This window comes from Phyllobates terribilis, unplaced genomic scaffold (genome assembly GCF_046119375.1).
Source record: "Phyllobates terribilis strain yellow unplaced genomic scaffold, ASM4611937v1 Scaffold_5__5_contigs__length_657084704, whole genome shotgun sequence".
In the NCBI taxonomy this organism is placed as follows: Eukaryota; Metazoa; Chordata; class Amphibia; order Anura; family Dendrobatidae; genus Phyllobates; species Phyllobates terribilis.
The window spans coordinates 12,754,340-12,778,295 of record NW_027362765.1 but is presented as its reverse complement, the minus strand read 5'-3'; the positions used below and the strand labels follow the sequence as shown (position 1 = coordinate 12,778,295).

The following is a 23,956-nucleotide window of genomic DNA, read 5'->3' as shown; positions in this document are numbered from 1 at the left end:
CGGCGCGCGCGGCCCCTTTAAGAGGGGGGGAGCGCGCACGCGCGCGCCCTAAGCACAGTGGCCGGGAAGGAGCGCGCGCTGCCAGCAGAGCGGGAGGAGGACGCCGGGCTCGGAGCAGAGGGGTGAGGGGAACAGCGTCCCTGCCTAGCAGAGGGTAGGGACGCCGGCGCTACACCAGGTCAATGCGTGGAGTGGACAGAGCAAGCTCTTTTTACATCTCCCTGTTGTAAAAATCCATTTAATATATGGTCCCCAGATAGGGGACGTATCAGATATTAAACTGATAAGAACAGATACTACATTTGATCTTAGCCAAAAGGCCGAGAAGCGATAACCAGAATTTGTTTCGGCCCAGGGTGCCACCCTCGGATTCCGAAAAGTCCATTTGTGCAGATGGGCGCCTGGACTCCCGTTACGAAGACATGTTGTCAACCTCTAGATCCCTTACATGCCTGCACTTTTCGGCTTGCTGCTGCCGCAATCCACGCGTTTTAGATCTGCATAACTCCACCTATTTTAGCACAGCACCCTCACCCTCTGCTGTTCCCACCCGCCTCAACACCGGTGGTAGGGAGGAGAACCAATTAAGGGGGGGGGGGGGAACGATCAGCTGTCTACCCTTAGCAGGAGTGTTGCTGATTACTTACCTTTCCTGCTGCTGCTGGCTGTCCATCAGCAGACTGAAGGTGGCTGCTGCCGTGCGCAGGTATATAAAGGCTCAGAGCCTATTGTGACACGCGCAGCGTTACATTGCCACATTCCATCTACTGCAGGCCGGATACCTGGCTGGCTAAACAGCACTGAGAAGCTCACAGAGAACACCATAAGCAACACTTTAAAAGAATGCCACAGACCAATTAACCAAACTTTTTTTGGGGGGGCTATTTTTTTATAGTCTGCAGGCTTGAAATTAAAGAAGTCAGTGTTCCACCAGAGGGAGACAACTCTTCAGAAAAGCCATTGTAGCAAGCCAAAAAAGAAATTTTAAGTGCAGCACAGTAACCAGCACACATACCTGTTAGCTCAGGTGAGTTTAAAAGGCTGCAGTTGATAACAAGGGCATTTGCTAAATAGATGGTGTGTGTGCAACAATATACTGAAAAGACAATTATATTGTGCAGCTTATCTCACCACCTGTAGTTAGTTAGTTAGTTAGTTAGGTAGGTGAAAGATCCAAAATGCTTGCCTAATATGGCTGTTTATCCAAAAGGAAATAAAGGGGGAGAGCTAGATAGATAGCATTGCAGTACAGTACATGGCAATGCAATGCAGAGTTGCTGAAGTTGAGCCAAAATGAGTTTGTCATCTGGCTTCTGCAACTTTTAACATGAAAAATCCAATGAAGAGAAGAAAAGCAAAGCCAAAAAGTCCATCCAAAAATCCGACAAACAAGCAAAAGCAAAAAAAAGCATTGAATTCAATTCTTTCTGATTTTAGAAACTGCATTAAAGAATGAGTGCACCGGTCCTGGAAATGCTGCAATACCAGGTCAATGCGTGGAGTGGACAAAGCAAGCTCTTTTTACATCTCCCTGTTGTAAAAATCCATTTAATATATGGTCCCCAGATAGGGGACGTATCAGATATTAAACTGATAAGAACAGATACTACACTTGATCTTAGCCAAAAGGCCGAGAAGCGATAACCAGAATTGGTTTCGGTCCAGGGTGCCACCCTCGGATTCCGAAAAGTCCATTTGTGCAGATGGGCGCCTGGACTCCCATTACGAAGACATGTTGTCAACCTCTAGATCCCTTACATGCCTGCACTTTTCGGCTTGCTGCTGCCGCAATCCACGCATTTTAGATCTGCATAACTCCACCTATTTTAGCACAGCACCCTCACCCTCTGCTGTTCCCACCCGCCTCAACACCGGTGGTAGGGAGGAGAACCAATTAAGGGGGGGGGGGAAACGAGCAGCTGTCTACCCTTAGCAGGAGTGTTGCTGATTACTTACCTCTCCTGCTGCTGCTGGCTGTCCAGCAGCAGACTGAAGGTGGCTGCTGCCGTGCGCAGGTATATAAAGGCCCAGAGCCTATTATGACACGCGCAGCGTTCCATTGCCACATTCCATCTACTGCAGGCCGGATACCTGGCTGGCTAAACAGCACTGAGAAGCTCACAGAGAACACCATAAGCAACACTTTAAAAGAACGCCACAGACCAATTAACCAAACTTTTTTTGGGGGGGCTATTTTTTTATAGTCTGCAGGCTTGAAATGAAAGAAGTCAGTGTTCCACCAGAGGGAGACAACGCTTCAGAAAAGCCATTGTAGCAAGCCAAAAAAGAAATTTTAAGTGCAGCACAGTAACCAGCACACATACCTGTTAGCTCAGGTGAGTTTAAAAGGCTGCAGTTGATAACAAGGGCATTTGCTAAATAGATGGTGTGTGTGCAACAATATACTGAAAAGACAATTATATTGTGCAGCTTATCTCACCACCTGTAGTTAGTTAGTTAGTTATGTAGGTGAAAGCTCCAAAATGCTTGCCTAATATGGCTGTTTATCCAAAAGGAAATAAAGGGGGAGAGCTAGATAGATAGCATTGCAGTACAGTACATGGCAATGCAATGCAGAGTTGTTGAAGTTGAGCCAAAATGAGTTTGTCATCTGGCTTCTGCAACTTTTAACATGAAAAATCCAATGAGGAGAAGAAAAGCCAAGCCAAAAAGTCCATCAAAAAATCAGACAAACAAGCAAAAGCAACAAAAAGCATTGAATTCAATTCTTTCTGATTTTAGAAACTGCATTAAAGAATGAGTGCATCGGTCCTGGAAATGCTGCAATACCAGGTCAATGAGTTGAGTGGACAGAGCAAGGTCTTTTTACATCTCCCTGTTGTAAAAATCCATTTAATATATGGTCCCCAGATAGGGGACGTATCAGATATTAAACTGATAAGAACAGATACTACACCTGATCTTAGCCAAAAGGCCGAGAAGCGATAACCAGAATTGGTTTCGGCCCAGGGTGCCACCCTCGGATTCCGAAAAGTCCATTTGTGCAGATGGGCGCCTGGACTCCCGTTACGAAGACATGTTGTCAACCTCTAGATCCATTACATGCCTGCACTTTTCGGCTTGCTGCTGCCCCAATCCACGTGTTTTAGATCTGCATAACTCCACCTATTTTAGCACAGCACCCTCACCCTCTGCTGTTCCCACCCGCCTCAACACCGGTGGTAGGGAGGAGAACCAATTAAGGGGGGGGGGAATGAGCAGCTGTCTACCCTTAGCAGGAGTGTTGCTGATTACTTACCTTTCCTGCTGCTGCTGGCTGTCCAGCAGCAGACTGAAGATGGCTGCTGCCGTGCGCAGGTATATAAAGGCTCAGAGCCTATTGTGACACGCGCAGCGTTCCATTGCCACATTCCATCTACTGCAGGCCGGATACCTGGCTGGCTTAACAGCACTGAGAAGCTCACAGAGAACACCATAAGCAACACTTTAAAAGAACGCCACAGACCAATTAACCAAACTTTTTTGGGGGGTACTATTTTTTTATAGTCTGCAGGCTTGAAATTAAAGAAGTCAGTGTTCCACCAGAGGGAGACAACGCTTCAGAAAAGCCATTGTAGCAAGCCAAAAAAGAAATTTTAAGTGCAGCACAGTAACCAGCACACATACCTGTTAGCTCAGGTGAGTTTAAAAGGCTGCAGTTGATAACAAGGGCGTTTGCTAAATAGATGGTGTGTGTGCAACAATATACTGAAAAGACAATTATATTGTGCAGCTTATCTCACCACCTGTAGTTAGTTAGCTAGTTAGTTAGGTAGGTGAAAGCTCCAAAATGCTTGCCTAATATGGCTGTTTATCCAAAAGGAAATAAAGGGGGAGAGCTAGATAGATAGCATTGCAGTACAGTACATGGCAATGCAATGCAGATTTGCTGAAGTTGAGCCAAAATGAGTTTGTCATCTGGCTTCTGCAACTTTTAACATGAAAAATCCAATGAGGAGAAGAAAAGCAAAGCCAAAAAGTCCATCCAAAAATCCGACAAACAAGCAAAAGCAACAAAAAGCATTGAATTCAATTCTTTCTGATTTTAGAAACTGCATTAAAGAATGAGTGCACCGGTCCTGGAAACACTGCAATACCAGGTCAATGCGTGGAGTGGACAGAGCAAGCTCTTTTTACATCTCCCTGTTGTAAAAATCCATTTAATATATGGTCCCCAGATAGGGGACGTATCAGATATTAAACTGATAAGAACAGATACTACACTTGATCTTAGCCAAAAGGCCGAGAAGCGATAACCAGAATTGGTTTCGGCCCAGGGTGCCACCCTCGGATTCCGAAAAGTCCATTTGTGCAGATGGGCACCTGGATTCCCGTTACGAAGACATGTTGTCAACCTCTAGATCCCTTACATGCCTGCACTTTGCGGCTTGCTGCTGCCGCAATCCACGCGTTTTAGATCTGTATAACTCCACCTATTTTAGCACAGCACCCTCACCCTCTGCTGTTCCCACCCGCCTCAACACCAGTGTGTAATACTATTGTAGGAACTCGAGGATTCTGATAGCGTGGGGCAATGAACAAGCAGAGACGGGTTTCTTTAATGCAAATAATGTATTTGTGCAACAGCAATAACACCCAAAAACAATATACAGATAACCCGTAGTGACATACAATGAAATAAGTCCAGCGATATTAAGTCTTTGGAACCTATATAGCAAGTCTGCAATGTTCTTACGACGGAGTCCTGACACAAATGTGATCAAAAGGAAAGTCTAACAGACTGGTGACGTGGCCACAGGGAAGTCCAAGAACAAGTTCACAAGTTAATCCTAGATGAGGTGTAGATTCAGGGAAGTCCAGAAACAAGTTCACATTTAAGTAATATTCCAGTAAATAGTTCCAGTAGCCCTCACCGGAGGGAGTGAACGAAGGGTTAAACAACAACACAGTTCAGAGACACAGTTCTAACGGGGTGGAGTGAGGCAAGGGTTAAATTCCAAAGTCAACAGGTTAATGATAACACAGTGAGTGTAGCTTACATAGGCAGAGAATGTCCAGAGCCACAGGCGTGAAGATTAACCTGGTAAATACACACGAGATCTGGGAGATAATAGTAGGACAAGGCAGCTTGACTGAAGGGAAGCAGAAGCAGAATACTCCAGCAAGGAAGCCAGCACCTGAGCCGGGTTTTAAACAAACGAACAGGAAGTAGGGCATACAAAAACAGCAAACTCCATCTTAACAAATGGCAAAATCATTCACAAGGTTACCTAGAAAACCCGGAATACTGACATTACTCCCCCCCTAAAGACGGCCTCCGGACGGTCCAGGACCAGGCTTGTCCGGGTATCTCTGATGAAACTGAGCGACCTTGAGGGGAGCATTGATGTTACTTACTGGTTCCCAAGAATCGTTTTCGGGAGAGTAACCTTGCCATCTGACTAGATACTGAAGCCGGTTCCTATGAAGTCTCGAATCAACAATATCCTGTACCATAAATTGCTCTTCACCATCAACCAACACTGGTGGAGGGGGAGATACGATACGTCCCTGAAACGTGTTAGGAGAGACCGGTTTTAATAAAGAAACATGAAATACTGGGTGTACCTTTAAAGTCCGTGGTAGCTTCAGCCGACAGGCAACAGAGCTCACAATCCCAGTGATCTTGAATGGACCGATGAATTTCTGTCCCAGTTTCTGCGAAGGAACACCCAATCTTAGATTCTTGGTAGACAACCAAACCGCGTCTCCTACCTTATACATAGGTGCCGGTTTCCGGCACCTATCGGCCGACTTCTTGTAACGCTCCTGTGCTACGGTCAGGGTGTCCTTCAAAACTTCCAGATTACGTTGCAACACCGCCACTCTATCTTCAACCGCCGGTACCGAAATAGCAACCGGAGACCTAGGCAAAATATTTGGATGATATCCCAGATTGGCAAAAAAAGGCGTTACCTTCGTAGAACTGCTCTGAGAGTTGTTGTATGAAAATTCCGCTAAAGGAAGTAGCTTCAGCCAATCGTCCTGCAAATGACTGACATAACAGCGTAGATATTGCTCCAAGGTTTGATTTGTCCGTTCGGTCTGTCCGTTGGTCTGAGGATGGTATGCAGAAGACAAGCAAACATTAATGTGGAGCGCAGAACAAAATCCTTTCCGGAATCTAGAGGTAAATTGTATTCCCCGGTCAGAAATGATTTCATCTGGTACCCCATGCAGCCGGAAAACGTTCTGGATAACCAGATCCACTGTCTCTGTAGCTGAGGGAAGACCGGTACAAGGAATGAAATGAGCAGCCTTCGTTAAACGATCTACTACCACCAAAATAGTATTTTTACCGCCAGAGGTGGGTAACTCCACAATAAAGTCCATCGAAATAGACCCCCAAGGGCGAGACGGTACAGGTAGCGGTTTAAGAAGACCAGTAGGTGACACGCGAGGAACTTTGTACCGGGCACAAACCTCACAAGAGCGGACATAGTCATTCACATCTTTCAAACAAGTAGGCCACCAAAAAAAACGACTTAAAAATTCCTGCGTCTTCTGTACCCCCCTATGACCAGCCAATACAGAGTCATGGACCAATTTGAGAATTCGAAGTCTCACAGCCTCTGGGACATAAATACATCGATCTCTAAGCCACACACCATTCCGAAGGACAAGATTCACGTTGTCAGGTGGAGCAGCAAGAAATACGTCACCGTCATAGGCCAGCTTGATCTCCTGCCACAAGTCCCAGTCCTGGAGCACTCCTACGAAATTGGCATCAGACAAGATGGTCTTAGACGGGGTCCCAGGCACGGAGTCCACCGTATGGATTCGGGATAATGCGTCAGCTTTCCCATTATGTGAACCTGGGCGGTACGAAATAATAAAATTAAACTGGTTCAAGAACAAACTCCACCTAGCTTGTCGAGGAGAAAGACACCTGGCAGACTTAAGGAATTCCAAATTACGATGATCCGTGAGTACTACTACCTGTTGAGTTGCTCCCTGCAAATGGTGTCTCCATTCCTTAAAGGCGGAAATAATTGCCAAAAGTTCCTTATCTGCAATATCATAGTTCAGTTCAGCAGAAGATAATCTACGAGAAAAGAAGGCACACGGGTGCAGCAAACCTTTGTCTCCGGTACGTTGTGAGAGGATAGCTCCCAATGCACAGTCAGAAGCGTCCACCTCCACGATGAAAGGCAGTGCAGGATCCGGATGCATCAATAACGGAGCCGTGGTAAAACAAACCTTGAGGCGATCAAAGGCTCCCTGAGCTTGCGAAGACCATACAAACTTCTTCCCCTTCTTGGTGAGGAGAGTGATGGGACGGACAACTTCTGAGAAATTTCAGATGAAACGTCTATAAAAGTTAGCGAAACCAATGAATCGTTGTACCTCTTTAATGTTTCCAGGTACCGGCCAGTCTAAGATTGCCTGGATCTTGCTAGACTCCATATTCAATCCCTGAGGAGAAATAATATAGCCTAAAAATTGGATTTCAGAGCAATGAAATTCACACTTTTCGAGTTTGATGTACAAATGATTATCTCTCAGACGTCTAAGCACGGTCTTAACATGTTCCCGATGTTCCTGTAAGGAATCAGAGAAGATCAAAATGTCATCCAGATAAATTACCACATATTGGTCCAATAAATCCCTGAAAATATCGTTGGCTAAATATTGAAAAGCAGCAGGAGCGTTACAGAGTCCGAATGGCATCACCAAATATTCATAATGTCCATACCGGCATCTAAAAGCTGTCTTCCATTCGTCTCCGGGACGTATACGAAGTAGATAATATGCCCCGCAAAGATCTAATTTGGTAAATACTTTGGCCTGGCAAACTCTTTCCAACAATTCCGGAATTAGCGGCAACGGGTACCTGTTACGAATGGTTACCTTATTTAACTCCCGGTAGTCAATGCAGGGTCTTAGAGTCCCATCCTTCTTCTTTACAAAGAATATAGGGGCTCCCGCTGGTGAAGAAGATGGTCGGAAAAACCCCTTGGCTAAATTCTCATCTATATATTCTCGTAATGATTTTAATTCCGGAGCCGCCAGCGGGTAAACATGGCCGAAAGGAATCGCTGCCCCAGGAAGCAATTCTATGGGGCAATCATACGGTCTATGTGGGGGAAGTTGATCTGCCTTCCTCTTGTCACAAACGTCCGAGAATTCCTGGTAAACCAGAGGGAGAGTGGGTACCTGTATTGCCTCTTCCAAATTCTGGGTGACTGGAACCGCTACCGTTGGACTGATGGTAGGACTACACTTCGGGAGGAAGGATATCTCCTTGGTTTCCCAATTGATGTTTGGATTTTGAGACCGTAACCAGGGAATTCCTAAAATTACAGGAAAATGAGGAGAAGATATTAACATGAATGAAAGTGTTTCTTGATGGTCTGGTTCCATCTTACACTCCAGAAACACTGTCTCCCTATCTACTGGTCCAGAAACTAATGGGGAACCATCCACCGTTTCCATAGTGACTGGTGAAGCTCTTAGTTGCGTCTTTATACCATGTTCCCTGGCAAAAGAAGAATCCATGAAATTCCCACCTGCTCCAGAGTCTATCATGGCAGAACTTGATATCCACTGTCCCTCCCACTGAATCTGAATAGGAAGAGAACAATGTGAATATTTCTCCCCTTGGTCTTTAGGGGAAGTCGGCATCAATATAGGGGGTAAAACAGCATCTAGATGTAGACTGGTCTCCGAAACTTCAGATTCAGCGTCAGTGTTATCATAATCCCCTACTACCGCCAACACCTTGTTGGGTCGCCTGGGACATTTAGGACAATTGATAAGGAAATGGTCTGATTGGCCACAATATAAACATAAGCGCTCACGGAGACGGTATTCGCGGCGTTCATTACTCTCACGTTTTTGTAGCGAGTCCACCTGCACAGGCACCTCCTCGGCCTCCCGCAAGTTTTTGCCTGTGATTTCCCTAGACGGAAGAGAGAAATTAGTGATGCGATTTACAGCTGCCCATTTTTCTTGTCTGCGTTCAGTTAGACGGATATCAATACGTACACAGTGTTGTAAAAACAACTCAAACTCCTGTGGAGACTCTGAACGAGCTAGCTCATCCTTGATTGCACTGGACAAACCCTTTCTAAAGATTGGCAATAAAGCATTGTTATCCCAGCTGGTGTCCACCACTAACCTTTTAAATTCAGTAACATATTCTATGACTGAACGTTTCCCCTGGCGTAAGGAAAGCAAGGCAGATTCAGCGGTAGCACGGCGGTTGGGATTGTCGAACATTTGTGCCATGGCTGTCAGAAAATCATCCAAATTATTTAGACGGGTATCATGACTTTCAACCATAGGATTTGCCCAAGCCAGTGCCCGTGAGGTCAACAACATGATAATACATAGAACCTTAGATCTATCAGACCGGTAATAGGAGGCATGTACATCAAAGAATAATATACATTGGTTAACAAACCCACGGAATTGACTTTGGTCACCATTAAACCGGAATGGAGGCATTTTGGGCATACTAGTGGATGATGTAGGCTCAGTAGGTAAGGCCTCCCGGACTTCTAACTTAGTACGTAGATCTTGGAGAGCCTGACCAAACACCTGTGCGTTGTGGTCAACCTGGGATGCCATGTCTCTAATCTTATTGTGTAAAACCTCTATCTCCTGCTGCAAGGAGTTAATTATGGTGAACACCTTGTCTGCCCGTGTCTCCGTCATTGCCCCAGCAGAATCCTCTTTTTGGCTGGAGTATCCTGTAATACTATTGTAGGAACTCGAGGATTCTGATAGCGTGGGGCAATGAAGAAGCAGAGACGGGTTTCTTTAATGCAAATAATGTATTTGTGCAACAGCAATAACACCCAAAAACAATATACAGATAACCCTTAGTGACATACAATGAAATAAGTCCAGCGATATTAAGTCTTTGGAACCTATATAGCAAGTCTGCAATGTTCTTACGACGGAGTCCTCACACAAATGTGATCAAAAGGAAAGTCTAACAGACTGGTGACGTGGCCACAGGGAAGTCCAAGAACAAGTTCACAAGTTAATCCTAGATGAGGCGTAGATTCAGGGAAGTCCAGAAACAAGTTCACATTTAAGTAATATTCCAGTAAATAGTTCCAGCAGCCCTCACCGGAGGGAGTGAACGAAGGGTTAAACAACAACACAGTTCAGAAACACAGTTCTAATGGGGTGGAGTGAGGCAAGGGTTAAATTCCAAAGTAAACAGGTTAATGATAACACAGTGAGTGTAGCTTACATAGGCAGAGAATGTCCAGAGCCACAGGCGTGAAGATTAACCTGGTAAATACACACGAGATCTGGGAGATAATAGTAGGACAAGGCAGCTTGACTGAAGGGAAGCAGAAGCAGAATACTCCAGCAAGGAAGCCAGCACCTGTCCAGCAGCAGACTGAAGGTGGCTGCTGCCGTGCGCAGGTATATAAAGGCTCAGAGCCTATTGTGACACGCGCAGCGTTCCATTGCCACATTCCATCTACTGCAGGCCGGATACCTGGCTGGCTAAACAGCACTGAGAAGCTCACAGAGAACACCATAAGCAACACTTTAAAAGAACGCCACAGACCAATTAACCAAACTTTTTTTGGGGGGGGCTATTTTGTTATAGTCTGCAGGCTTGAAATTAAAGAAGTCAGTGTTCCACCAGAGGGAGACAACGCTTCAGAAAAGCTATTGTAGCAAGCCAAAAAAGAAATTTTAAGTGCAGCACAGTAACCAGCACACATACCTGTTAGCTCAGGTGAGTTTAAAAGGCTGCAGTTGATAACAAGGGCATTTGCTAAATAGATGGTGTGTGTGCAACAATATACTGAAAAGACAATTATATTGTGCAGCTTATCTCACCACCTGTAGTTAGTTAGTTAGTTAGTTAGTTAGGTAGGTAGGTGAAAGCTCCAAAATGCTTGCCTAATATGGCTGTTTATCCAAAAGGAAATAAAGGGGGAGAGCTAGATAGATAGCATTGCAGTACAGTACATGGCAATGCAATGCAGAGTTGCTGAAGTTGAGCCAAAATGAGTTTGTCATCTGGCTTCTGCAACTTTTAACATGAAAAATCCAATGAGGAGAAGAAAAGCAAAGCCAAAAAGTCCATCCAAAAATTCGACAAACAAGCAAAAGCAACAAAAAGCATTGAATTCAATTCTTTCTGATTTTAGAAACTGCATTAAAGAATGAGTGCACCGGTCCTGGAAATGCTGCAATACCTGGTCAATGCGTGGAGTGGACAGAGCAAGCTCTTTTACCATCTCCCTGTTCTAAAAATCCATTTAATATATGGTCCCCAGATAGGGGACGTATCAGATATTAAACTGATAAGAACAGATTATTATTTTTTTTTTATCGAAAGCCCGAATTCGTGTACAAAACCCGAGTGCGCTTAAAAAAGTGACAAGTGCCACAAAAAAAGTGCACTAGGATGCTGGTCTTCTTGAAACCCTCTCCAAAAGGAGAAGGGTCCCCCAAACCATTCCCCGTCCCTCCGAGCCAAAAGGCCACAGCGAGGAACAGGGACAAAAAGCCACCTCCAGCCGAAGCCAGAGGCGACCCAATCTTACCCCCAGCACCTGCCCGAGTTCTCACCCGAGCAAGGCACTGGGAGCCAAAGACTGTGCTCCCCTCCCGGAAGAGGGGAGCCAACAACGCTCTCCTCCCGAAAGAGGAGAGCCAGGGGGGTTCAGGGGGGAGCGGAACCTGATGGCCACACACTCCCCCCCTAGACCTGCCAAGAGAGGAACCCGTAAGGGAACCGCATCCCGACAAAATCCTAGAAGGACGTGACACACGTGAATAAGTGGACACACAGTGACAAAGAAATTAAATAAATAGTGAAGGTTTCACAGTATAATACTGCCCGGACCTTCGACCGGGAATTGAAAAATTCCCCATCCTAAGGCCAGAAGGCCCGGAATAAGGGTGTGTGCGAAGAAAGAAAATTTGAAGTGCTTGTGCAAATGTGCCATAAACTCAAGTGGGGTTCCCAATCCCAGTGAGTTAAGGCACCCCAGGGTCACCACTCCTGGGGCACTTCACACTTCGGGCTTTCGATCTTCCCCGGCCCAATGGCGTCGATCCTGGGGGGCCATGCTTTCCACCAGATGACTATATTAGCCACCTGGCGTACTAGCAAGCGCCTAAACCCCAGTGTGCATAATGTATCAATCTACTAGGGCGGCCAACATCCAAAACCGCCTTTTCGAAAGATACTACACTTGATCTTAGCCAAAAGGCCGAGAAGCGATAACCAGAATTGGTTTCGGCCCAGGGTGCCACCCTTGGATTCCGAAAAGTTCATTTGTGCAGATGGGCGCCTGGACTCCCGTTACGAAGACATGTTGTCAACCTCTAGATTCCTTACATGCCTGCACTTTTCAGCTTGCTGCTGCCGCAATCCACGCGTTTTAGATCTGCATAACTCCACCTATTTTAGCACAGCACCCTCACCCTCTGCTGTTCCCACCCGCCTCAACACCAGTGGTAGGGAGGAGAACCAATTAAGGGGGGTGGGGAAACGAACAGCTGTCTACCCTTAGCAGGAGTATTGCTGATTACTTACCTTTCCCGCTGCTGCTGGCTGTCCAGCAGCAGACTGAAGGTGGCTGCTGCCATGCACAGGTATATAAAGGTTCAGAGCCTATTGTGACACGCGCAGCGTTCCATTGCCACATTCCATCTACTGCAGGCCGGATACCTGGCTGGCTAAACAGCACTGAGAAGCTCACAGAGAACACCATAAGCAACAGTTTAAAAGAACGCCACAGACCAATTAACCAAACTTTTTTTGGGGGGGCTATTTTTTTATAGTCTGCAGTCTTGAAATTAAAGAAGTCATTGTTCCACCAGAGGGAGACAACGCTTCAGAAAAGCCATTGTAGCAAGCCAAAAAAGAAATTTTAAGTGCAGCACAGTAACCAGCACACATACCTGTTAGCTCAGGTGAGTTTAAAAGGCTGCAGTTGATAACAAGGGCATTTGCTAAATAGATGGTGTGTGTGCAACAATATACTGAAAAGACAATTATATTGTGCAGCTTATCTCACCACCTGTAGTTAGTTAGTTAGTTAGTTAGGTAGGTGAAAGCTCCAAAATGCTTGCCTAATATGGCTGTTTATCCAAAAGGAAATAAAGGGGGAGAGCTAGATAGATAGCATTGCAGTACAGTACATGGCAATGCAATGCAGAGTTGCTGAAGTTGAGCCAAAATGAGTTTGTCATCTGGCTTCTGCAACTTTTAACATGAAAAATCCAATGAGGAGAAGAAAAGCAAAGCCAAAAAGTCCATCCAAAAATCCGACAAACAAGCAAAAGCAACAAAAAGCATTGAATTCAATTCTTTCTGATTTTAGAAACTGCATTAAAGAATGAGTGCACCGGTCCTGGAAATACTGCAATTCCAGGTCAATGCATGGAGTAGACAGAGCAAGCTCTTTTACCATCTCCCTGTTCTAAAAATCCATTTAATATATGGTCCCCAGATAGGGGACGTATCAGATATTAAACTGATAAGAACAGATTTTTTTTTTTTTTTGAAAGCCCGAATTCGTGTACTAAACCCGAGTGCGCTTAAAAAAGTGACAAGTGCCACAAAAAAAGTGCACTAGGATGCTGGTCATCTTGAAACCCTCTCCAAAAGGAGAAGGGTCCCCCAAACCAATCCCCGTCCCTCCGAGCCAGAAGGCCACAGCGAGGAACAGGGACAAATAGCCACCTCCAGCCGAAGCCAGAGGCGACCCAATCTTACCCCCAGCACCTGCCCGAGTTCTCACCCGAGCAAGGCACTGGGAGCCAAAGACTGTGCTCCCCTCCCGGAAGAGGGGAGCCAACAACGCTCTCCTCCCGAAAGAGGAGAGCCAGGGGGGTTCAGGGGGGAGCGGAACCTGATGGCCACACACTCCCCCCCTAGACCTGCCAAGAGAGGAACCCGTAAGGGAACCGCATCCCGACAAAATCCAAGTGACATGTGGACACACGTGAATAGCTGACACACAGTGACAAAAAATATAATAAATAAAATAAATAGTGAAGGTTGTTTCAGTGTAATACTGACCGGACCTCCGACCGGAAATTTCAAAAATTCCCCATCCTAAGGCCAGAAGGCCCGGAGAAGGGTGTGTGCTTAAAGAGTGAAACGAAGTGCTTGTGCAAATGTGCCATAAACTCAAGTGGGGTTCCCAATCCCAGTGAGTTAAGGCACCCCAGGGTCACCACTCCTGGGGCACTTCACACTTCGGGCTTTCAATCTTCCCCGGCCCAATGGCGTCGATCCTGGGGGGCCATGCTTTCCACCAGATGACTATATAAGCCACCTGGCGTACTAACAAGCGCCTAAACCCCAGTGTGCATTGTATCAGTCTACTAGGGTGGTCAACATCCAAAACCGCCTTTTCGAAAGATACTACACTTGATCTTAGCCAAAAGGCCGAGAAGCGATAACCAGAATTGGCTTCGGCCCAGGGTGCCACCCTCGGATTCCGAAAAGTCCATTTGTGCAGATGGGCGCCTGGACTCCCGTTACGAAGACATGTTGTCAACCTCTAGATCCCTTACATGCCTGCACTTTTCGGCTTGCTGCTGCCACAATCCACGCGTTTTAGATCTGCATAACTCCACCTATTTTAGCACAGCACCCTCACCCTCTGCTGTTCCCACCCGCCTCAACACCGGTGGTAGGGAGGAGAACCAATTAAGGGGGGGGGGGGGAACGAGCAGCTGTCTACCCTTAGCAGGAGTGTTGCTGATTACTTACCTTTCCTGCTGCTGCTGGCTGTCCAGCAGCAGACTGAAGGTGGCTGCTGCCGTGCGCAGGTATATAAAGGCTCAGAGCCTATTGTGACACGCGCAGCGTTCCATTGCCACATTCCAACTACTGCAGGCCGGATACCTGGCTGGCTAAACAGCACTGAGAAGCTCACAGAGAACACCATAAGCAACACTTTAAAAGAACGCCACAGACCAATTAACCAAACTTTTTTTGAGGGGGCTATTTTTTTATAGTCTGCAGGCTTGAAATTAAAGAAGTCAGTGTTCCACCAGAGGGAGACAACGCTTCAGAAAAGCCATTGTAGCAAGCCAAAAAAGAAATTTTAAATGCAGCACAGTAACCAGCACACATACCTGTTAGCTCAGGTGAGTTTAAAAGGCTGCAGTTGATAACAAGGGCATTTGCTAAATGGATGGTGTGTGTGCAACAATATACTGAAAAGACAATTATATTGTGCAGCTTATCTCACCACCTGTAGTTAGTTAGTTAGTTAGTTAGTTAGTTAGTTAGGTAGGTGAAAGCTCCAAAATGCTTGCCTATTATGGCTGTTTATCCAAAAGGAAATAAAGGGGGAGAGCTAGATAGATAGCATTGCCGTACAGTACATGGCAATGCAATGCAGAGTTGCTGAAGTTGAGCCAAAATGAGTTTGTCATCTGGCTTCTGCAACTTTTAACATGAAAAATCCAATGAGGAGAAGAAAAGCAAAGCCAAAAAGTCCATCCAAAAATCCGACAAACAAGCAAAAGCAACAAAAAGCATTGAATTCAATTCTTTCTGATTTTAGAAACTGCATTAAAGAATGAGTGCACCGGTCCTGGAAATGCTGCAATACCAGGTCAATGCGTGGAGTGGACAGAGCAAGCTCTTTTTACATCTCCCTGTTGTAAAAATCCATTTAATAAATGGTCCCCAGATAGGGGACGTATCAGATATTAAACTGATAAGAACAGATACTACACTTGATCTTAGCCAAAAGGCCGAGAAGCGATATCCAGAATTGGTTTCGGCCCAGGGTGCCACTTTCGGATTCCGAAAAGTCCATTTGTGCAGATGGGCGCCTGGACTCCCGTTACGAAGACATGTTGTCAACTTCTAGATCCCTTACATGCCTGCACTTTTCGCCTTGCTGCTGCCGCAATCCACGCGTTTTAGATCTGCATAACTCCACCTATTTTAGCACAGCACCCTCACCCTCTGCTGTTCCCACCCGCCTCAACACCGGTGGTAGGGAGGAGAACCAGTTAAGGTGGGGGGGGGGAACGAGCAGCTGTCTACCCTTAGCAGGAGTGTTGCTGATTACTTACCTTTCCTGCTGCTGCTGGCTGTCCAGCAGCAGACTGAAGTTGGCTGCTGCCGTGCGCAGGTATATAAAGGCTCAGAGCCTATTGTGACACGCGCAGCGTTCCATTGCCACATTCCATCTACTGCAGGCCGGATACCTGGCTGGCTAAACAGCACTGAGAAGCTCACAGAGAACACCATAAGCAACACTTTAAAAGAACGCCACAGACCAATTAACCAAACTTTTTTTGGGGGGGCTATTTTTTTATAGTCTGCAGTCTTGAAATTAAAGAAGTCAGTGTTCCACCAGAGGGAGACAACGCTTCAGAAAAGCCATTGTAGCAAGCCAAAAAAGAAATTTTAAGTGCAGCACAGTAACCAGCACACATACCTGTTAGCTCAGGTGAGTTTAAAAGGCTGCAGTTGATAACAAGGGCATTTGCTAAATAGATGGTGTGTGTGCAACAATATACTGAAAAGACAATTATATTGTGCAGCTTATCTCACCACCTGTAGTTAGTTAGTTAGTTAGTTAGTTAGGTAGGTGAAAGCTACAAAATGCTTGCCTAATATGGCTGTTTATCCAAAAGGAAATAAAGGGGGAGAGCTAGATAGATAGCATTGCAGTACAGTACATGGCAGTGCAATGCAGAGTTGCTGAAGTTGAGCCAAAATGAGTTTGTCATCTGGCTTCTGCAACTTTTAACATGAAAAATCCAATGAGGAGAAGAAAAGCAAAGCCAAAAAGTCCATCCAAAAATCCGACAAACAAGCAAAAGCAACAAAAAGCATTGAATTCAATTCTTTCTGATTTTAGAAACTGCATTAAAGAATGAGTGCACCGGTCCTGGAAATGCTGCAATACCAGGTCAATGTGTGGAGTGGACAGAGCAAGCTCTTTTACCATCTCCCTGTTCTAAAAATCCATTTAATATATGGTCCCCAGATAGGGGATGTATCAGATATTAAACTGATAAGAACAGATACTACACTTGATCTTAGCCAAAAGGCCGAGAAGCGATAACCAGAATTGGTTTCGGCCCAGAGTGCCACCCTCGGATTCCGAAAAGTCCATTTGTGCAGATGGGCGCCTGGACTCCCGTTACGAAGACATGTTGTCAACCTCTAGATCCCTTATGACGCGCCCCCTGGGCCATGTTGTTAGGGATACCCGGAGCCGGATCAGATGGGGGTTGTAGTCTCCGAGTGGCTGTGACCCGGTCCGTGCCCAGGGTGTCAAACTCAGTGTGCGGCAGTCCTTGCAGATGTTCTTAGTGTCGACTACGCCACCCGTTGATTTGCGGTCAAAAGGCCGCCGCTGCAGGATGGTCCGCTGAGGCTGGTGGTGTGTGTGCAGCTGTGGTAGTATAACCCCCAACGGGAGGGGTATAGCCTCAGGGGGTCAGACGTGGAGGATGATGGTTGTGAAGGTGCAGCAAGGAGACTCAGAGTCAGGAGATGTAGTTCAGGGCTTTTACTTACTGGTGTTCTTTTGGTCACTCTGGCCTTGAGTGACCACCCGAGCCATGCTGCGTCCACCAGGTCCTGGACTCGGCCAACCCCCAGGCAATTCTGGAGCGTGGTCCTGAGCTCCTTTCTGACTCTCCCTTCCTCTGGCCGTTCCCACCAGGGATCCACTTTTGGCCGGCTCCCTCGGGTCTCTTGGTGGTCAAGCCTCCTCTGGGCTCCCTGACCCTATGCTCGGTGTGCCTTTCTAGTGGATTTGGTGAGGGTCGTGGCAGATCCTGCCCACAACCTCCGGTTCCTGGTTAAGGTTCGTTTTGGCCTCTGCCAGCTTGGGTTCCGGTACCCTTGTTCGCCAACCCCTCACCCTTCTGTCCTTATTCTCGGATCTTGGGGTTCCTTCTTGTTTCCTCTCTGGGTCCTTCTCACTCCTCTCTCTCTCTCTCAGCAGGCTCTGTCCTGGAGCTGGGCCCAGCCGGAGCCACAGCTCCCTGTCAGCCCTCCTGGCTGAGCTCCTCTGCTCTGCTCCTCAGGCTAAAGACTCTCACTGACTGACTGACCCTGTTCTAAGATGGTGCCCACCTTATATACTCCCTCTATGTGTGAGCTCAGGTGACCAGCACCCAATGAGCTCCTATCTTTACCCAGACTACTCCCCCTATCTGCCCCTACACTACTGGGATGTTCCACCCCCCTCCCACTCCAGCCAGGGACAGACGCAGTCGTACCTGCACATAAACTGGTGGGAGTACCGTTGATCTGTCCCCCGGAAATGGGATGTATGTAGTGCATGCAGCCTACTAGCTCAGTTCCACACTCCATCCTTACCCGGGAGTGGAATACCACACCTCTGGCTTGAGGTGTAATACCCCTGTAGCAGCCGAGTCCTCAGGGTGCTACATTCCCCCCTGGTAAATCACAGCACGTCCTCGGGCTGTAAAAGAATAAAAACATCCACAAACATACAATTTTTTTCAAAAACATCATAAACATATAAAACATTATATATATATCATCAGCATAAAACTTTTCATAGTAAACATTCTTGTTCCTCCGGCCACGGTGCAACTTGTGACCGGGTAAAGTGCAACAGTCTCTTGTAGTAAAAACAACAGTTTCCTATAAAACCGGTAGGGGGCGCCTTAGAAAGCGCAACTATATACAAGGGAAGGTATGGCCGCTCTCAGTCCTCGGCCAGTGGGATTAGGGATGGCTGCTCACAGTCCTCAGCCTGTGGGGAGATGGGACACACTGTAACAGTTCACTGGTCCCAACGGGGACTATATTTTAACTAGCAGCAGTACTTATAACAGTTCTCATACCGTACTCTAATAACGGCGTCCTCCTGATGCTTCCTCCCTGTATTCTTCAGACCCGGCCGGGTCCTCTTGATCCTCCTCACCCCGTAGCTCCTTCTCAGTAAGTCTATGCACGTGCAGGGCATATGGGCCCTTGGCGCACTGATGCCGGGTGAAGGTGACCTCATCACCCAGGTATAGGTCACGACCTCTGTGTCCCTCCGGCAGATGACTTTCAACGTCTCTGCGGGTGACAAAGACGTCGCCGGGGGTCTTGTGGTCCCGGATGAAACCCCACCCGTGCTCCAACTGGAATTTTATTACAGTCCCGCTGGCACGGGGACCGTGGGCAGCACGGGGGTTTCTGCGGGCTCGGCTCTTCTGCTCGGCGCTCTTCACTTGGAGCCGCTCCTCGCGGACCCGCCTCTCTCGTCGCTCTCTAGCAAAAACCTCCAATTGTTGCTGGCAGCACTCCGCACGCTGGGCTGCGGCTGCCCGGGTCTCCTCGGTGAACCCTATGAGGTCTTCTCCGGTGGGGTCCCACGCAAACTGCGCTTCCTCCAACGAGAGTGGGGTGATCTTGGCGGGCGCCGGAGCCGGGATCAGGGGCTCATCCAGGGGTCTTTCCTTCCGGAGTCGGGGATGGTGATACTCCGGTGGCCACACAAAGGGCTGCCCATCCGGGCATGTGTGCTGGGCAAATAGGTCTTCACCCAGGTGTGGCGCTGTGGACGTTGAGGGCGCTGTTGTGGTGGCGGTGCCCGGTTTCACCAGGCCTTGCGACCAGGCCTGGGGCACCCTGAATGTAAAGGGCACCGTGAAGACGGCGGCGCCCGGGGTTACCTGGCCCAGTGACCAGGCCGGTGGCTCAGTGGAGGTAGAAGGCGCTGTTGGCACTGCGGCGCCCGGGGGCACTCGGCCTTGCGACCAGGCCGGTGGCGTCTCCTGCTTGGCCGTGCTCTGGATCGAGGCGCGTGACGTCACAGGGGGCGTGGCCGCGGCTCCGGCCGCTTGAGGCCTAGCTTGGAGCGATGACGCAGCGGCTACGGGAACGGTGAGTGGGGCTTCGGGCTCTGCGACGGGGAGCTGGGGCAGGTTTACGGCTTCTGGGCACGGGATATTGTCGTCCCCATTACCTGCCTTCATCTCTTCGGCTCCCTCCGCGGCGTCGTCTCCAGCCGTCGTCCCTCCTTCGCCGTCCTCAGAGGTGGACTTGCTCCTCGCTGCGGGTGGCATGCTTCGCTGGCAGGCTCCAGCCTGCAGGGCCATCTCTCGGGTCCACTCCGCCAGTGTTTCTCGCTGCACCCGGGCCATCCTTCGTGCGAGGCCCTCCAGCGCGGTCTGTGCACGCTCCCGATCTCCGGGGAGCTGCGCCAGGATCTCCAGCAGGCCTTCTGGAGTTGTCGCTTGCAACAGGCTCCTGAACACTGGGTCGGTGCTGCCTGCCTCTCCCTCCATCTCCGGGTACGGCTCCTCCAGACTCCTCCAGGCTGCTCCCATCTTCTCTCTTTTGTTCTGTCTACGCCCATACTGAGGGCGGTCCTGGGGTAACTTGGTGATTGTCAGTTCCAGGGGCAGTTCCCTCACGCTGATGGACATATCAATCATCACAGTCTCTGCTGGTGGGGGCGGTTTCCACTTTTGGCGCCATTTCCGATCCTGGCCCACGATGGGAGGTGGCCTTTTGCCATCCTCTGGCTCGCCCATAATGGCGTCCGCTCTGCCAAGGCGGGAAATCTTCTCAGATGGCGGGAACCGCTTCCCAGTGGCGGGAAACACTGCAGATGGCGGGAAAAGACTGCAGATGACGGGCAAATGGCGGGAACTGATCCGAGATGGCGTCCGATGGCGGGGACCCTCTGGAATTGGCGGGAGACTTCGTTTTGAGGTAAATGCGAATTTTTCTTCAGGCACGCAGTACCCGGTTGTTGCGGGCACGTGATCCTGCCGACTACGCCAAAGTTGACGCGCCCCCTGGGCCATGTTGTTAGGGATACCCGGAGCCGGATCAGATGGGGGTTGTAGTCTCCGAGTGGCTGTGACCCGGTCTTTGCCCAGGGTGTCAAACTCAGTGTGCGGCAGTCCTTGCAGATGTTCTTAGTGTCGACTACGCCACCCGTTGATTTGCGGTCAAAAGGCCGCCGCTGCAGGATGGTCCGCTGAGGCTGGTGGTGTGTGTGCAGCTGTGGTAGTATAACCCCCAACGGGAGGGGTATAGCCTCAGGGGGTCAGACGTGGAGGATGATGGTTGTGAAGGTGCAGCAAGGAGACTCAGAGTCAGGAGATGTAGTTCAGGGCTTTTACTTACTGGTGTTCTTTTGGTCACTCTGGCCTTGAGTGACCACCCGAGCCGTGCTGCGTCCACCAGGTCCTGGACTCGGCCAACCCCCAGGCAATTCTGGAGCGTGGTCCTGAGCTCCTTTCTGACTCTCCCTTCCTCTGGCCGTTCCCACCAGGGATCCACTTTTGGCCGGCTCCCTCGGGTCTCTTGGTGGTCAAGCCTCCTCTGGGCTCCCTGACCCTATGCTCGGTGTGCCTTTCTAGTGGATTTGGTGAGGGTCGTGGCAGATCCTGCCCACAACCTCCGGTTCCTGGTTAAGGTTCGTTTTGGCCTCTGCCAGCTTGGGTTCCGGTACCCTTGTTCGCCAACCCCTCACCCTTCTGTCCTTATTCTCGGATCTTGGGGTTCCTTCTTGTTTCCTCTCTGGGTCCTTCTCACTCCTCTCTCTCTCTCTCAGCAGGCTCTGTCCTGGAGCTGGGCCCAGCCGGAGCCACAGCTCCCTGTCAGCCCTCCTGGCTGAGCTCCTCTGCTCTGCTCCTCAGGCTAAAGACTCTCACTGACTGACTGACCCTGTTCTAAGATGGTGCCCACCTTATATACTCCCTCTATGTGTGAGCTCAGGTGACCAGCACCCAATGAGCTCCTATCTTTACCCAGACTACTCCCCCTATCTGCCCCTACACTACTGGGATGTTCCACCCCCCTCCCACTCCAGCCAGGGACAGACGCAGTCGTACCTGCACATAAACTGGTGGGAGTACCGTTGATCTGTCCCCCGGAAATGGGATGTATGTAGTGCATGCAGCCTACTAGCTCAGTTCCACACTCCATCCTTACCCGGGAGTGGAATACCACACCTCTGGCTTGAGGTGTAATACCCCTGTAGCAGCCGAGTCCTCAGGGTGCTACACTTACATGCCTTCACTTTTCGGCTTGCTGCTGCCGCAATCCACGCGTTTTAGATCTGCATAACTCCACCTATTTTAGCACAGCACCCTCACCCTCTGCTTTTCCCACCCGCCTCAACACTGGTGGTAGGGAGGAGAACCAATTAAGGGGGGGGGGAACGAGCAGCTGTCTACCCTTAGCAGGAGTGTTGCTGATTACTTACCTCTCCTGCTGCTGCTGGCTGTCCAGCAGCAGACTGAAGGTGGCTGCTGCCGTGCACAGGTATATAAAGGTTCAGAGCCTATTGTGACACGCGCAGCGTTCCATTGCCACATTCCATCTACTGCAGGCCGGATACCTGGCTGGCTAAACAGCACTGAGAAGCTCACAGAGAACACCATAAGCAACACTTTAAAAGAACGCCACAGACCAATTAACCAAACTTTTTTTGGGGGGGCTATTTTTTTTATAGTCTGCAGGCTTGAAATTAAAGAAGTCAGTGTTCCACCAGAGGGAGACAACGCTTCAGAAAAGCCATTGTAGCAAGCCAAAAAAGAAATTTTAAGTGCAGCACAGTAACCAGCACACAAACCTGTTAGCTCAGGTGAGTTTAAAAGGCTGCAGTTGATAACAAGGGCATTTGCTAAATAGATGGTGTGTGTGCAACAATATACTGAAAAGACAATTATATTGTGCAGCTTATCTCACCACCTGTAGTTAGTTAGTTAGTTAGTTAGTTAGTTAGGTAGGTGAAAGCTCCAAAATGCTTGCCTAATATGGCTGTTTATCCAAAAGGAAATAAAGGGGGAGAGCTAGATAGATAGCATTGCAGTACAGTACATGGCAATGCAATGCAGAGTTGCTGAAGTTGAGCCAAAATGAGTTTGTCATCTGGCTTCTGCAACTTTTAACATGAAAAATCCAATGAGGAGAAGAAAAGCAAAGCCAAAAAGTCCATCCAAAAATCCGCCAAACAAGCAAAAGCAACAAAAAGCATTGAATTCAATTCTTTCTGATTTTAGAAACTGCATTAAAGAATGAGTGCACCGGTCCTGGAAATACTGCAATACCAGGTCAATGCGTGGAGTGGACAGAGCAAGCTCTTTTATCATCTCCCTGTTCTAAAAATCCATTTAATATATGGTCCCCAGTTAGGGGACGTATCAGATCTTAAACTGATAAGAACAGATACTACACTTGATCTTAGCCAAAAGGCCGAGAAGCGATAACCAGAATTGGTTTCGGCCCAGAGTGCCACCCTCGGATTCCGAAAAGTCCGTTTGTGCAGATGGGCTCCTGGACTCCCGTTACGAAGACATGTTGTCAACCTCTAGATCCCTTACATGCCTGCACTTTTCGGCTTGCTGCTGCCGCAATCCACGCATTTTAGATCTGCATAACTCCACCTATTTTAGCACAGCACCCTCACTCTCTGCTGTTCCCACCCGCCTCAACACCGGTGGTAGGGAGGAGAACAAATTAAGGGGGGGGGGGAAACGAGCAGCTGTCTACCCTTAGCAGGGGTGTTGCTGATTACTTACCTTTCCTGCTGCCAGCAGCAGCAGACTGAAGGTGGCTGCTGCCGTGCGCAGGTATATAAAGGCTCAGAGCCTATTGAGACACGCGCAGTGTTCCATTTCCACATTCCATCTACTGCAGGCCGGATACCTGGCTGGCTAAACAGCACTGAGAAGCTCACAGAGAACACCATAAGCAACACTTTAAAAGAACGCCACAGACCAATTAACCAAACTTTTTTTGGGGGGGCTATTTTTTTATAGTCTGCAGGCTTGAAATTAAAGAAGTCAGTGTTCCACCAGAGGGAGACAACTCTTCAGAAAAGCCATTGTAGCATGCCAAAAAAGAAATTTTAAGTGCAGCACAGTAACCAGCACACATACCTGTTAGCTCAGGTGAGTTTAAAAGGCTGCAGTTGATAACAAGGGCATTTGCTAAATAGATGGTGTGTGTGCAACAATATACTGAAAAGACAATTATATTGTGCAGCTTATC

At 48.3% G+C, this 23,956-nt stretch overlaps 7 non-coding genes and 4 pseudogenes across 7 annotated transcripts; all 11 read right to left on the bottom strand.

Moving 5' to 3' along the window:
• Nucleotides 1-159: 159 nt before the first annotated feature.
• LOC141150169 (U2 spliceosomal RNA) lies at nucleotides 160-332 on the bottom strand (annotated as a pseudogene).
• Nucleotides 333-1,451: 1,119 nt separating this feature from the next.
• LOC141150101 (U2 spliceosomal RNA) lies at nucleotides 1,452-1,642 on the bottom strand. Its single transcript, XR_012246371.1, has one exon. It is a non-coding gene; the product is annotated as a U2 spliceosomal RNA (small nuclear RNA).
• Nucleotides 1,643-2,756: 1,114 nt separating this feature from the next.
• LOC141150164 (U2 spliceosomal RNA) lies at nucleotides 2,757-2,947 on the bottom strand. The gene has a single exon (XR_012246432.1). It is a non-coding gene; the product is annotated as a U2 spliceosomal RNA (small nuclear RNA).
• A 1,116-nt stretch (nucleotides 2,948-4,063) lies between these two features.
• LOC141149955 (U2 spliceosomal RNA) lies at nucleotides 4,064-4,254 on the bottom strand. The gene has a single exon (XR_012246231.1). It is a non-coding gene; the product is annotated as a U2 spliceosomal RNA (small nuclear RNA).
• Nucleotides 4,255-11,140: 6,886 nt separating this feature from the next.
• LOC141150810 (U2 spliceosomal RNA) lies at nucleotides 11,141-11,323 on the bottom strand. Its single transcript, XR_012246918.1, has one exon. It is a non-coding gene; the product is annotated as a U2 spliceosomal RNA (small nuclear RNA).
• Nucleotides 11,324-12,117: 794 nt separating this feature from the next.
• Nucleotides 12,118-12,209, bottom strand: LOC141151292 (U2 spliceosomal RNA; annotated as a pseudogene).
• A 1,118-nt stretch (nucleotides 12,210-13,327) lies between these two features.
• Nucleotides 13,328-13,506, bottom strand: LOC141150704 (U2 spliceosomal RNA; annotated as a pseudogene).
• Nucleotides 13,507-14,322: 816 nt separating this feature from the next.
• On the bottom strand, nucleotides 14,323-14,398 carry LOC141151170 (U2 spliceosomal RNA; annotated as a pseudogene).
• A 1,131-nt stretch (nucleotides 14,399-15,529) lies between these two features.
• On the bottom strand, nucleotides 15,530-15,720 carry LOC141150044 (U2 spliceosomal RNA). Its single transcript, XR_012246316.1, has one exon. It is a non-coding gene; the product is annotated as a U2 spliceosomal RNA (small nuclear RNA).
• A 1,123-nt stretch (nucleotides 15,721-16,843) lies between these two features.
• Nucleotides 16,844-17,034, bottom strand: LOC141150131 (U2 spliceosomal RNA). The gene has a single exon (XR_012246400.1). It is a non-coding gene; the product is annotated as a U2 spliceosomal RNA (small nuclear RNA).
• A 5,945-nt stretch (nucleotides 17,035-22,979) lies between these two features.
• Nucleotides 22,980-23,170, bottom strand: LOC141149697 (U2 spliceosomal RNA). The gene has a single exon (XR_012245986.1). It is a non-coding gene; the product is annotated as a U2 spliceosomal RNA (small nuclear RNA).
• Nucleotides 23,171-23,956: the final 786 nt, after the last annotated feature.